Here is an 11,829-nt window from a genome sequence, read left to right as displayed (position 1 = left end):
AGCATGAGCATGGAAAATCTGCCCACACCCATCTGCCTGCCCTATGATGGTGTAGGCGGCGGGAAGGGGGGACACCCCAACTCCTCGACATCTGTGCCAGGTGGGAGAGCTTGCTGTCCCTGCCCCTCACCAGCTGCAGCACTCCGGAGAGTGGCCCCTGCACCTTGCCTGGCCAACACAGTAAAGCTGGCCCTTATGATGTAGGTATGGGAGGCATGAAGACATGAAAACAGGAGAAGTAGCCCCAAGCCTTGCTCATTGCTGTTAGGCGTGAACCAGCCAGGGCAATGCTGGAGAGCGCACCCTGGTGGTGAGGACAAGGGAGAGCTGCCAGGTTGACCAACCCCGCAACTACCCAGACACAGAACCAGGGCTATGAGTTGGCTCAACCCAACATCCACCCCATCTATGATCTGCTGGAGCACGTGAGGGGACCTAACCCACAGACCCCAAGCTGCAAGACCTCCATGGCAACAACAGGATATCCAAGAGGAGTCCCAGCGAGGACCCAGCATTGATAGTGAAGCAGAAACCAGAGGCCTTGAACCAGACCAACGCCTCTTTGCAATGAACACTTGCAAGTAAAGCTGTATGGATGAAGGGTTCACTGGGTGACACACTGTGTCGCACTACAGCTTCCATGAGATTGATTTTTCCTTTTTTCCCTTCTTCTTCTTTTCTCTTAAATTTCATCTTACTGGGGGAGGTTGCAGTGACACAGGGCAGATGCAAAGGACAGAGACATGAACAGGACTAAGACGCATGATGTGAAAGACACAAGGAATAAATAAAAAGAAAGGTTTTTAAAAAGAAAAGTCCCGCACAGGTGTACCCAGTCACTCGAGTTTTAGCTAATTCCAAATGTAGTCAAGTTGATACCAAGAGTAGTCATCACACCCACCATATTTATTAACCCACTTAAGAAAGGCCATCAGTGAGGAGGGCATAGTAGTACACACCGTCACATGGAGGCTGAACCAGAAGAGCACTAGTTCCAGGCCTGCCTAGACTCTAAATGAGATCTGATCATAAAAATAAAAATAGTTGGGCAATGGTAGCACACACATTTATTCCAGAAGCAGGTGGATCTCTATGAGTTCAAGGCCAGCCTGGTCTACAGAGTAAGTTCCAGGATGGCAGAGCTGTAACACAGAGAAATCCTGTCTTTAAACACATACATACATACATACATACATACATACATACATACATAGGTCTCCACCAACATCTAAGAAAAAAATCCATTAATCTGATAGGCTGGGGTTGTGGCTCAGTTGATAGAATACTTGCCTAGCCCGCATGAGAACAATGCATTGGATCCCTAGTGCTACAAAAACCAGAAATGTTAACAAAACCTACAATCTAGCACTCAGAAAGTAGAAGCAGGAGAGTCAGAAGTTCAAGGTCAACTGGTTAGGATGGCTCAGCCTGCCCAGATGCCTTGAGTTCAATCCCCAGAACCCACAGAGAAAGGAGAACCAAACCCCAATCCCGAAGATGTCTTCTGACCTCCACATACATGCCACATGCACACACATACATGCCACATGCACACACATGAATAGATAGATATACGACAGGAAGAGATAAAGACAGACAGACAGAGATGATAGAATTGCACCCCCAAAAAGTTCCATGTCCTCTTCAGCTACATAACAAATTCCAGGCCAGTTTAGACCCAATCTCAAAAAATAAATAAGGCCAGAAAGACAACTCAGCAAGCAGACTGTTTGCCACCCAGTAACTCAAGTCTAGTTACCCAAGTTCAATCCCTGGAACCCATGTCAAGGTGGAAGGAGAGAACTCACTCCACGGGGTTTTCTTCTGGCCTCTGTCCAAATTCATGCTGTTACACTCACACACACACACACACACACACACACACACACACACACACTTTGAAAAATAATAGCAGTTTCTTTAAAAATCCCTCCATCTGGCATTGAAAACTTTTCGTATCTGATCTATGTTTTCATCCTTTCTCACTAAAAATGCCCCTACTCTTTTGATGTGCCCCCTCCCTTTTAAAGACCATTTTCCAGCTATCTAAGGCACACTGATCCTTCGAGATACGCAACCTCCCCTGCCCCCCCCCCCGACACTCTGGGCCACCTACACCCTGTCCCTGGGCATATTATACTAGTTTTCAGTCCATCGTGTGCTATGTTATTTATGATGAACAGAAAACTTATTTCTCAGACACTGCTATGATTGATTGTTGGGCAAGGCCCAGTTTCCACTCCCACGATGGCTCCTGGAGGCTGCATCCTCCAGATGCGAAGGGCACCATCCCTCCCCCGTGACGCAGAAGCCCTTTTAAGTGTGGCGGCCATCCACTCACCCTCACGACATCTCCCTTCAGGGTCCACCTCCCAACGCCAGTGCAACAGTGGTAACTTTCCAACCCGTGAGTCTTGGAGGTGGGTGGGCAACTCAGACCACAACCACTGGTTACCCCAAACACACAACAGCTCACAGTCCTGTTCTGAAACGTTCTGTTGCTCAAAATCACCTCTGCTGCTACATGTTTTCTCATTTCCCCAGCCCGCAATCCCAGGCACTTATCCTGGGCTCTATTTTGTGGTTCTGATTAAACTGACACACCGGTTGCAATGCCTCCGCATCACGTGACTCCCTCTGCTGCGTTCAGTCCGTCACCCAGTGTGTAACAGAGCTCCGCACTTTTCCAGAGTCAACGGATACCGGGAAGGGGGGCTGGAGGTGGAGCTCAGTTGCCGGAGCACTTCCTAAGGTGAACAGACCTGGGCTTGATCCCAGCACTGAATAAAGCAGTTGTGATGGTATATACCTGTAGCCCAAGCATTCAAGAGTTGGAGCCAGGAAGATTATTAGAAGTTTAAGGCCACCTTTGGCTGAAAAAAAAAATGTGTTTGAGGCCAGCCTCGGCTACATGAGACCCTGTCTCAAAAAAATAAAACAAAGAGAGGCAGGGCTAAGCCCTGCCATGTCAGCACATAGAGCTCACATCAGGCTACAAGGACTGTACTTTGGCTCATAATAGCGCTGGCCTAATAAAATAATGCACCCTAATATGACTTCCTTCTACAGTATTATCAATGCAAGTGTGCATAATTCACCACCTCAATTTCTTCCTACATAATTTGAAAGTTTTCGGGAGCAAGAAAGTCACAAACTTCCCCGACTCTTGGTTTTCTCCCCCGATTTTCATAGAACCTGTGTGTGTGCTGTTATCACTGATGGACGGTATTTTTGCATTTACCCAATGGTATTTAAATTTATCTGGTCACATTTTAAATTGGGCTAATTTATTCAATTTACTTAATCTATCTTAATTAAATATCACCTCCACCTGATGTTGTTTAACTACTTTTAATGCTATTTTAAACCTATCACTGTCCAGAAGTTAATCAGAATCAATAAAGTTGGTTTGGGGAAATGCTTCCCAAAGTGTTATCCCTGGGTCAACAAAAGACTAACTTAGAGACTTAGTAGCAATGAAAATTCCCAGAAACCCAATCCAAACCTACAAATTGGAGATCCATCTGGCTCTCTTGTCTTTAAAATAATGTGGGAGGGGGCATTCCTGTCACGGTGCAGGTGTAGAGGACAGAGGACAGCTCTCAGGGTCATTCTCATGTGTAGAGGACAGAGGACAGCTCTCAGGAGTCATTCTCAGGACAGAGGACAGAGGACAGAGGACAGAGGACAGCTCTCAGGAGTCATTCTCAGGACAGAGGACAGAGGACAGCTCTCAGGAGTCATTCTCAGGACAGAGGACAGAGGACAGCTCTCAGGAGTCATTCTCAGGTGTAGAGGACAGAGGACAGCTCTCAGGAGTCATTCTCAGGACAGAGGACAGCTCTCAGGAGTCATTCTCAGGTGTAGAGGACAGCTCTCAGGAGTCATTCTCAGGTGTAGAGGACAGAGGACAGCTCTCAGGAGTCATTCTCAGGACAGAGGACAGAGGACAGCTCTCAGGAGTCATTCTCAGGACAGAGGACAGAGGACAGCTCTCAGGAGTCATTCTCAGGTGTAGAGGACAGAGGACAGCTCTCAGGAGTCATTCTCAGGACAGAGGACAGAGGACAAAGGACAGAGGACAGAGGACAGCTCTCAGGAGTCATTCTCAGGTGTAGAGGACAGAGGACAGCTCTCAGGAGTCATTCTCAGGACAGAGGACAGCTCTCAGGAGTCATTCTCAGGACAGAGGACAGAGGACGGCTCTCAGGAGTCATTCTCAGGTGTAGAGGACAGAGGACAGCTCTCAGGAGTCATTCTCAGGACAGAGGACAGCTCTCAGGAGTCATTCTCAGGTGCAGAGGGCAAAGGACAGCTCTCAGGAGTCATTCTCAGGACAGAGGACAGAGGACAGCTCTCAGGAGTCATTCTCAGGTGTAGAGGACAGAGGTCAGCTCTCAGGAGTCATCCTCAGGAGTAGAGGACAGAGGACAGCTCTCAGGAGTCAGTTCTCCCCTTCTACCATGTGGGTCCCAGCGGTTGAACTAAGACCATCAGACTTGGCCACAAGCACCTTTGCCCACTAAGCCATCTTGCAGCCCTTGGCTATAATTTCTAAAACTCTCTGGATGAGTCCAGTGTAGACGAACATTTAAGTAACCCCAGAGAAAAATCGAGAGGCATAGTTTCTAGACAAATCAGCTGCCAACTCACATGATGTGAGCTCTGTTGATGGAAATGAACTCTTCTCAAGCCATGGTTTGCATGGATTTCCAGGAGCCCAGCAGAGACTGCAGATGAGTCCAGTGGCTCTCTTGACTGGCCCCAGGTGCCAGGTATGCATGTGTTTATCCTAAAACTAAGGGGTGGAGATGTGTCGTAATGTGACACTGTCAGCAACCGGTTACTCTTAGAGTTGGGACTTTGCTTCCTAAGTGAAAGAAAAGTCCAAAAAGTCTAGAATACACTCAGAAGAATGCAGTATATATTGGGGGCTGGAAAGATGGCTCAGGGGTTAAGAACACTGGCTGCTTTTCTAGAGGATCTGGGTTCAATTATCAGCATCCACATGGCAAGTTACAACTGTCTGTAACTGCAATTCTGGAGAACTGACACTCTCACACAGGCATATGAACAAGATAAGGCCGAACACTCATATCCAATAAGAAGTCTCCACGTCATAATTTGGGAGCTGGTTGGGGACCAAAAGACAGCCTGGTACAGAACACCTGAGTGCTAACACACCAAGTCATTTTTTAGTCTACCACTACTTCTGCTTGTTTTCTAAATCTCTAGATTCAGGATCTCACCGTGTAACCCAGAATGGCCTCCAACTTGAGATTGTTCTGTTTCTGCCTCCAGGGTGCTAGAATTACAGGTGGGTACCACAACACCTGGTATTCAAAAATGCTTAGACATTGCTTGATGACTCGTGGCTAGCATGTGGGAAGCAATCCTGTGGCTTCTGAACAATATATACGATGGGCAGATTGAAGGTGACAGTCATTCTATACAGATGGCTGTGGCTAGGCTCTTTCTCATTGAGTTTTATTGTTGCATCTGAGCATGCAGTGTATGTGGGTAAGCATATCACAATCATGCATGTGGAGATCAGAGGACAGTTTTATAGAATGTGTTCTCTCCATCCATCCTTACATAAACTCTGGAAATCCAAACTCAGGATGTCAGGTTTGCACAGCAAACACTCACATGTACTGAGTTATCTCACAGATCCTGTCTTAAATTAGAAGATCTATAGTTTAAAAATCTTTCAGTCATTTCTCAAAGAAGAAAATTGGCAGTGAGATTGAACTGTCCTGGATATATAGAGAGGGGGTTTAGAGGAAAAGAGTAAACAATCTAGACTTCCTGACGAGCTGTTGGTCAGCTAAAACAATGTCATCATCTCCATTCCTCTATGAACTATACCCAATGTGTGTGGTGCCTTCAGCAATAAAGGCTTAACTTCAAGTTCTGGGAGGTAACCAAGGACAATGGCAACAACCTCTTTGATGGTACCAGTCACTAAAGAGTGACATTCATTGACAATCATCTTGATATATTCAAGCCACGGTGTCCAGGCAATCCTAAGAGGTATTGATTTTACAATGAACCTCCTTCCCAATCCCACTTCATTCAAAAGCTAAGACCCAAGAACTTGTAAACACATTTCTAGAAGAGCAAGCATCTCTTCTTATTGAAGCTCCGGGAGACCCAGGGTTCAGCTCAGTAGGTTCCACCCAAACTACTCAAGGTCCCCGGGTCAGTCCCTAGCACTACAAAATAAATACATAAAGCAAAGCCAAAGAGAGCCACTGGGAAGCTAGGAGCCACGTGACACACTGGGTGATTGAGCAGGGAGATCAGGGGTTAATGCTACATGAGACTCTCTCAAAAAGAAAAAAATAAGTGTGTGATGTATATGTTTGAGTAGTGTGTGTGTGTGTGTGTAGAGAGAGAGAGAGAGAGAGAGAGAGAGAGAGAAGGAGAGAGGAGAGAGAGACAGAGAGAGAGAGACAGAGAGACAGAGAGAGAGAGAGAGGAGAGAGACAGAGACAGAGAGAGACAGAGAGACAGAGAGAGCTCTTCCCCAAATTCTCTGCCCCTCCTTCTCATCATTCAACTGCTACATTATCAACTGAAATCCAAGGAGTCTTCAACAGGCAGAACAGGCAAACCTTCATCTGTGTCGCCCACGGAGCTTTTCTAGTACTCATTCCTAAATGCCTGGAGAGCTCCTGGTCCATGCTGGTGTCTTCATCCTCTGTCAAGAGACCACTTCCATGAAGGGAAAGCTGCATTCATGCATGGTGGCTTCAGGCAAGCTCACCCCTCTCCGGCTTTAAACGAGGACATCCAGAGTTCCGAAGAACAAATGAACCACAAGAGAAAGCTTTAGGCCACTTGGCCTTCAGCTAAGGGTCTCAGACTGAGGGAGACCTCTGTGTGATTATGTGGGGCCCATGAGGAGGCCAGAGGACAATGTCACAAGTCATTCCTCAAGTGTTCCTTGCCTTGGTTTTTTATTTGTTTTTGCTTTTTTCTTGAAACAAGGTTTCACTATGCAGCCCTGACTGGACTGAAACTTGCTATGTAGGCCAGGTTTGTCTCCAATTCATAGAGTTCCCCCTGCCTCTGCCTCTTGAGTATTGAGATTAAAGGGGTGTGCTACCATTCCCGGCCTCTCCATGGGGGTTTGATAAACAGGAAGGACTTTATGTCAAGCTCTGGAACTCTCCATGCTGGACTGTGTTACTAGATCTTGACATCATACCATCTCCTTCCAGAGTCTCCTGTATTCTGTGTGGAACACGGTTAGAGCAGGGGGCTGCTCTTTCTCGGCCTCTCTCCGTTTTTGTCAGCCCTGAGCCATGGCCATCTTATTCTTCTCACTATAAAAATTGAGATGACAGTTTCATTGTGGTGGAAAGAGTCAAATCAGCACACATGCTGCAGAAAGAGTAAGGGAAAATATAAAGATGTCCCATTATATAACCTTTTTCAAAATCCTTTGCTGTTTTCTGGGTTGAGTGACATCCAGGGTATTTTTCAGGATTTTGTGTTTTTTTTTAAGATGTTCTCCTGTGAAACATGAAAAACAAAAGAGCTTAGGGAGTCAGACAAACTTGGTTTAACTTCTTGCCTGCCCATTTTCTGTGTGGTTCTAGAAGATTTTCTTGGTCTCTTGCTCCATCTCATGGACTGTAAAATAAATGTGTGAGAGTAGACCACACCATCGTGATGTCACCATGATTGACTGTGCTCCGATTCTCATTTTTTTGCATTTTTATTTAAATTAGAAACAATATTGTTTTATAAATCAATCCCAGTTCCCTCTCCTTCCCATCCTCCCATGCCCCCCATCCCATCCCTCTTCTGCTCCATAGAAAGGGTGAGGTCTTTCCTGCACCCCGGTTGTTATAAGGAGGTTGAAGCCTAGCCCGGAACACTGCAAGTGCTCAATTACTGCTAACAGTTAAGTAAGAAAGTAGTCTCTCTCCACGGACGGACGTGTGAGCCTTTGTCCCACGGACGGACATGTGAGCCTTTGTCTCCGTCCTACAAAGTGAGAAGAGCGGCACTTGGCCCTGTCAGTCACCCTGTGACTACAACGAAACCCCTGAGACAAGCCACTGAAGGAAGGACATCTTTGGGCTCAGAATTTGAAGGCAATGTGGTCCATCTAGGCAAAGAGGGCATGTGGTAGGCGTCAGGGAACTGGCCAAGTCAGAAAGTCAGCAGAGCAAGAATGCTAGCGCTCAGGTGGCCTCCAGGCCTCCACATGGGTATCCTGACAAGAGTGCGCTTGCATGCACACACACAAAATAAACAAACAAATGTAAATTTTTAAAAGTTAAGGGCACATCCAGAGCTTTGTCTCCCAGGTGCTTCTAGATCCAGCCAAGCCGACAATGAAGGCTAACCGTAACACGGCCACGTAGAATTGGAGTGTTAGAGGAAGTCACTGGGACCCAGTTGGTTAATAAGTTAGAACTATTGATCTTCAAATAACAAGCTCCATCGATCTCATCAGTCCCTCCTCAGCTTCTGTAATGAAGGGTTCTGATCTACTTAGCTGGCTTGTGTGGCTTGAGGCCCCTGGTTCTGGTCACACATCACTCCTGAAAGACCTCTCTCTTTAGATAGCATCTAATCCTACCTATTTTGTGCTTCATAAAAACAAAAAACAAAAACACACACACAAAAAAAACAGCTAACGTTGCCTTAGGGCAACAAGATTTCTGCCTTTTGACACTTTCTGTTTTTCATAGCTTTTTTTTTCCTTTTTCTCTCCCTTTTAAGTTTGCTATGGTTAGCTTCTTACACTCTATATAGGGCAAAAAAAAAAAAACCCTGAGTTGTTAATTGGAATGCCTAGGATCTCCCCACACCCAGAATTAAAATAATACACTTGGGTCCAGAGAAGAAATGGGTATTGATTCCACATTAACTATCAGGGATGTTCCCTTCCCCCCACGGCCAGAAAGCAGCAGAGGGGCCCTCCTGGCTTACCTAAGCAACTCTCATGCTACCTTCAACAGCACTATGCTAAAACCCTGAAGTGAGCTTGCCCCAAGGTCACACTTGAAGGTTATGCCCCTAACCTTCAGCCTCTCCAATCAGTTTAATCCATTCATTGGTTTTCATTCATTCACAAACTGATAGACAATTCTCAGATACAAGGCCAACGAAGCCAAAATCCCACACCTCCCAGTTTCCTGGATGCAGATATTTGTTCACTAAAAAAACATGAGATCTCAAGCCAGCACCGATGTTGTTCACTGAGCAAGCCTGGAGATCTGAGTTCAATTCCCAGAACCTACATAAAGGCAGAAGGAGAGAACCAACTCCACAAAGTTGTCCTCTGGCCTCCACATGTGTTGTGTGGAATACATGCTCACACACACACACGCACACACCCTGAACTCACACACACATCCACGCTTGCCATTTCTCTATCTATCTCTATCTCTAATCTCTATCTCACACACACACACTTTTAAAAACAAGATAAAAATGTAAATTTTTTAAGGATGTAAGACTTAAAACCAGAAGAAAGAGAAAGGAGAGGAGCCTGGAGACGGAGGAGGGGAGGAGGGCATCAGCTGTGTCTTGCTCAGCATCCAGGCCTCTAGCTGCAAAGGAAGAACCCCGCCAGCTCTGGTCCCTCTGTAGGACTCCAGCCCAGCAAACGTGTGCTTTTCTTTTATGTCTCTCTCTCTCTTTAATGAAACATGTCCTAATAGGGCATCTCTCACAGAGAGAAAGGGACTAACATTAACTAACACCATCCCAGGTGGGGTTTTTTTTTCCGTCTCTTTGCAGTAGACTATTTATAGATCCAATGAGGTCACTCTGTGGCCTCCTACCCAGCTCGGTTTGTAATATTCTGGGGCCAGGCCCCCAACCATGCTGTGTGGTTGGGCCTTGATGCCCCACAGGGGACATCTTAGGACTCTTGCATGCAGCTGCTTGTCTTGATGGGTACTCTGCCACCCAAGCCACCCCTACAGGCAAGGGAAGGGCTTCAAAACCTGGTGCAAAACAGTGTCAGAGTTGACCATCCTTTTGTAAAACTTTACAAATATGAGCATTGTCCATACACACACATGTATGTAGATGTACGTGTGTGTACATTTCTTTTTTTTTTTTTTTTTTTTTTTGGTTTTTCAAGACAGGGTTTCTCTGTGGCTTTGGAGGCTGTCCTGAAACTAGCTCTGTAGACCAGGCTGGTCTCGAACTCACAGAGATCCGCCTGCCTCTGCCTCCCAAGTGCTGGGATTAAAGGCGTGCGCCACCAACGCCCGGCGTGTGTGTACATTTCTGTGTGTTATTTTTGCCTTTCTTTCCCAGTCTACTTCAAACTGACAAACATGTGACCCAGGCAGTGTTTATAGACCTGGAACCCACAGCAATTGATGAAGTTCGCACTGGTACCCTCCGCCATCTCTTCCACCCTGAGCAGCTCATCACAGGCAAGGAAGATGCTGCCAATAACTATGCCCGTGGCCACTGCACCACTGGCAAGGAGATCACTGATCTTGTCTTGGACAGAATTTGCAAGCTGGCTGACCAGTGCACAGGGCTTCAGGGCTTCTTGGTGTTCTACAGCTTCAGTGGGGGATCCGGCTCTGGGTTCACCTCCCTCATGATTATGGAAAGAAGCCCAAGCTGGAGCTCTCCATCTACCCAGCCCCCAGGTTTCCACCATCCGCTCCACCATCACTATCCTGGAACACTCTGATTGTGCCTTCACGGTAGGCGAGGCCATCTACGACATCTGTTATATGGCCTTCACATTCAGCATCCAACCTACACTAACCTTAACCGCCTCATTAGCCAGACTGTGTCTTCCATAACTGCTTCCCTCAGATTTGATGGAGCCCTAAATGTTGAAATGACAGAATTCCAGACCTACCTAGTGCCTAGCCCTCGAATACACTTCCCTCTGGCCACATATGCCTCTGTCATCTCTGCTGAGAAAGCCTACCATAAACAGCTTACAGTAGCAGAGATCACCAAAGCCTGTGTTGAGCCAGTCAACCAGATGGTGAATTGCGACCCTTGCCATGGTAAATACATGGCTTGCTGCCCGCTGTACCGTGGTCAGGTGGTTCCCAAAGATGTCAATGCTGCCATTGCCACCATCAAGTCCAAGCGCAGCATCCAGCTTGTGGACTAGTGCCCCACTGGCTTCAAGGTTGGCATTAACTACCAGCCTCCCACCGTGGTACCTGGTGGATACCTGGCCAAGGTCCAGAGAGCAACACCACAGCCATCTCTGAGGCCTGGGCTCACCTAGATGGCAAGTTTGATCTGATGTATGCCAAGCATGCCTTTGTGCACTGGTATGTGGATGAGGGCATAGAGGAGGGTTTGTTCTCTGAGGCCCATGAGGATATGTCTGCCCTAGAGAAGGATTATGAGGAGGTTGGGGCAGATAGTGATAAAAGAGATGATGAGAATATTAGGCCATGTGCAACAATTCTACATGTCATTGTCTTGTATTTGTCCTTGTATGTGTGTGCAACTGTCCTAAACTATCAATAAAGGTGTTTCCAGATTTTTAAAAATGTGAAGTAATGGTCAGAAATTAGAGCCATTTTCTCTACTTGTGCTACAATTTTTCAGAGAACAAGGCTAGCTAGCTTTCAGAAGGATCAAACAGAATTTGAAAATCACCCTGCTTCATGTGGCAAGAGCTCCAAGAATATCAAACATTTTTTTTGCCATTTGCAAGCAAATGGGTCAGAAGATTCCCCCACGATTATCTCTTCCAGAAAAAGGAAGTTCCAAAACACAGAAAATGGACGTTACCAAGAAAAAGAACCTGCTTTAAGAGGGCAAGAACAACTCTGAGACATCTGGAAACGAAGGTGGGATAATTTT

At 46.5% G+C, this 11,829-nt stretch overlaps 1 long non-coding RNA gene and 1 pseudogene across 1 annotated transcript; one reads left to right on the top strand and one right to left on the bottom strand.

Annotated features, from left to right (window-relative positions):
- Positions 1–7,253: 7,253 nt before the first annotated feature.
- On the bottom strand, positions 7,254–7,521 carry LOC110342286. Its single transcript, XR_002384321.1, has 2 exons — positions 7,436–7,521; positions 7,254–7,331 (listed from the first exon to the last, which is right to left on the bottom strand). It is a non-coding gene; the product is annotated as an uncharacterized LOC110342286 (long non-coding RNA).
- Positions 7,522–10,276: 2,755 nt separating this feature from the next.
- On the top strand, positions 10,277–11,490 carry LOC101833429 (annotated as a pseudogene).
- Positions 11,491–11,829: the final 339 nt, after the last annotated feature.

The sequence above is a fragment of the Mesocricetus auratus genome, unplaced genomic scaffold (genome assembly GCF_017639785.1).
Source record: "Mesocricetus auratus isolate SY011 unplaced genomic scaffold, BCM_Maur_2.0 Super-Scaffold_100011, whole genome shotgun sequence".
NCBI lineage: Eukaryota > Metazoa > Chordata > Mammalia > Rodentia > Cricetidae > Mesocricetus > Mesocricetus auratus.
This window is presented reverse-complemented; position numbering and strand designations above follow the sequence as displayed.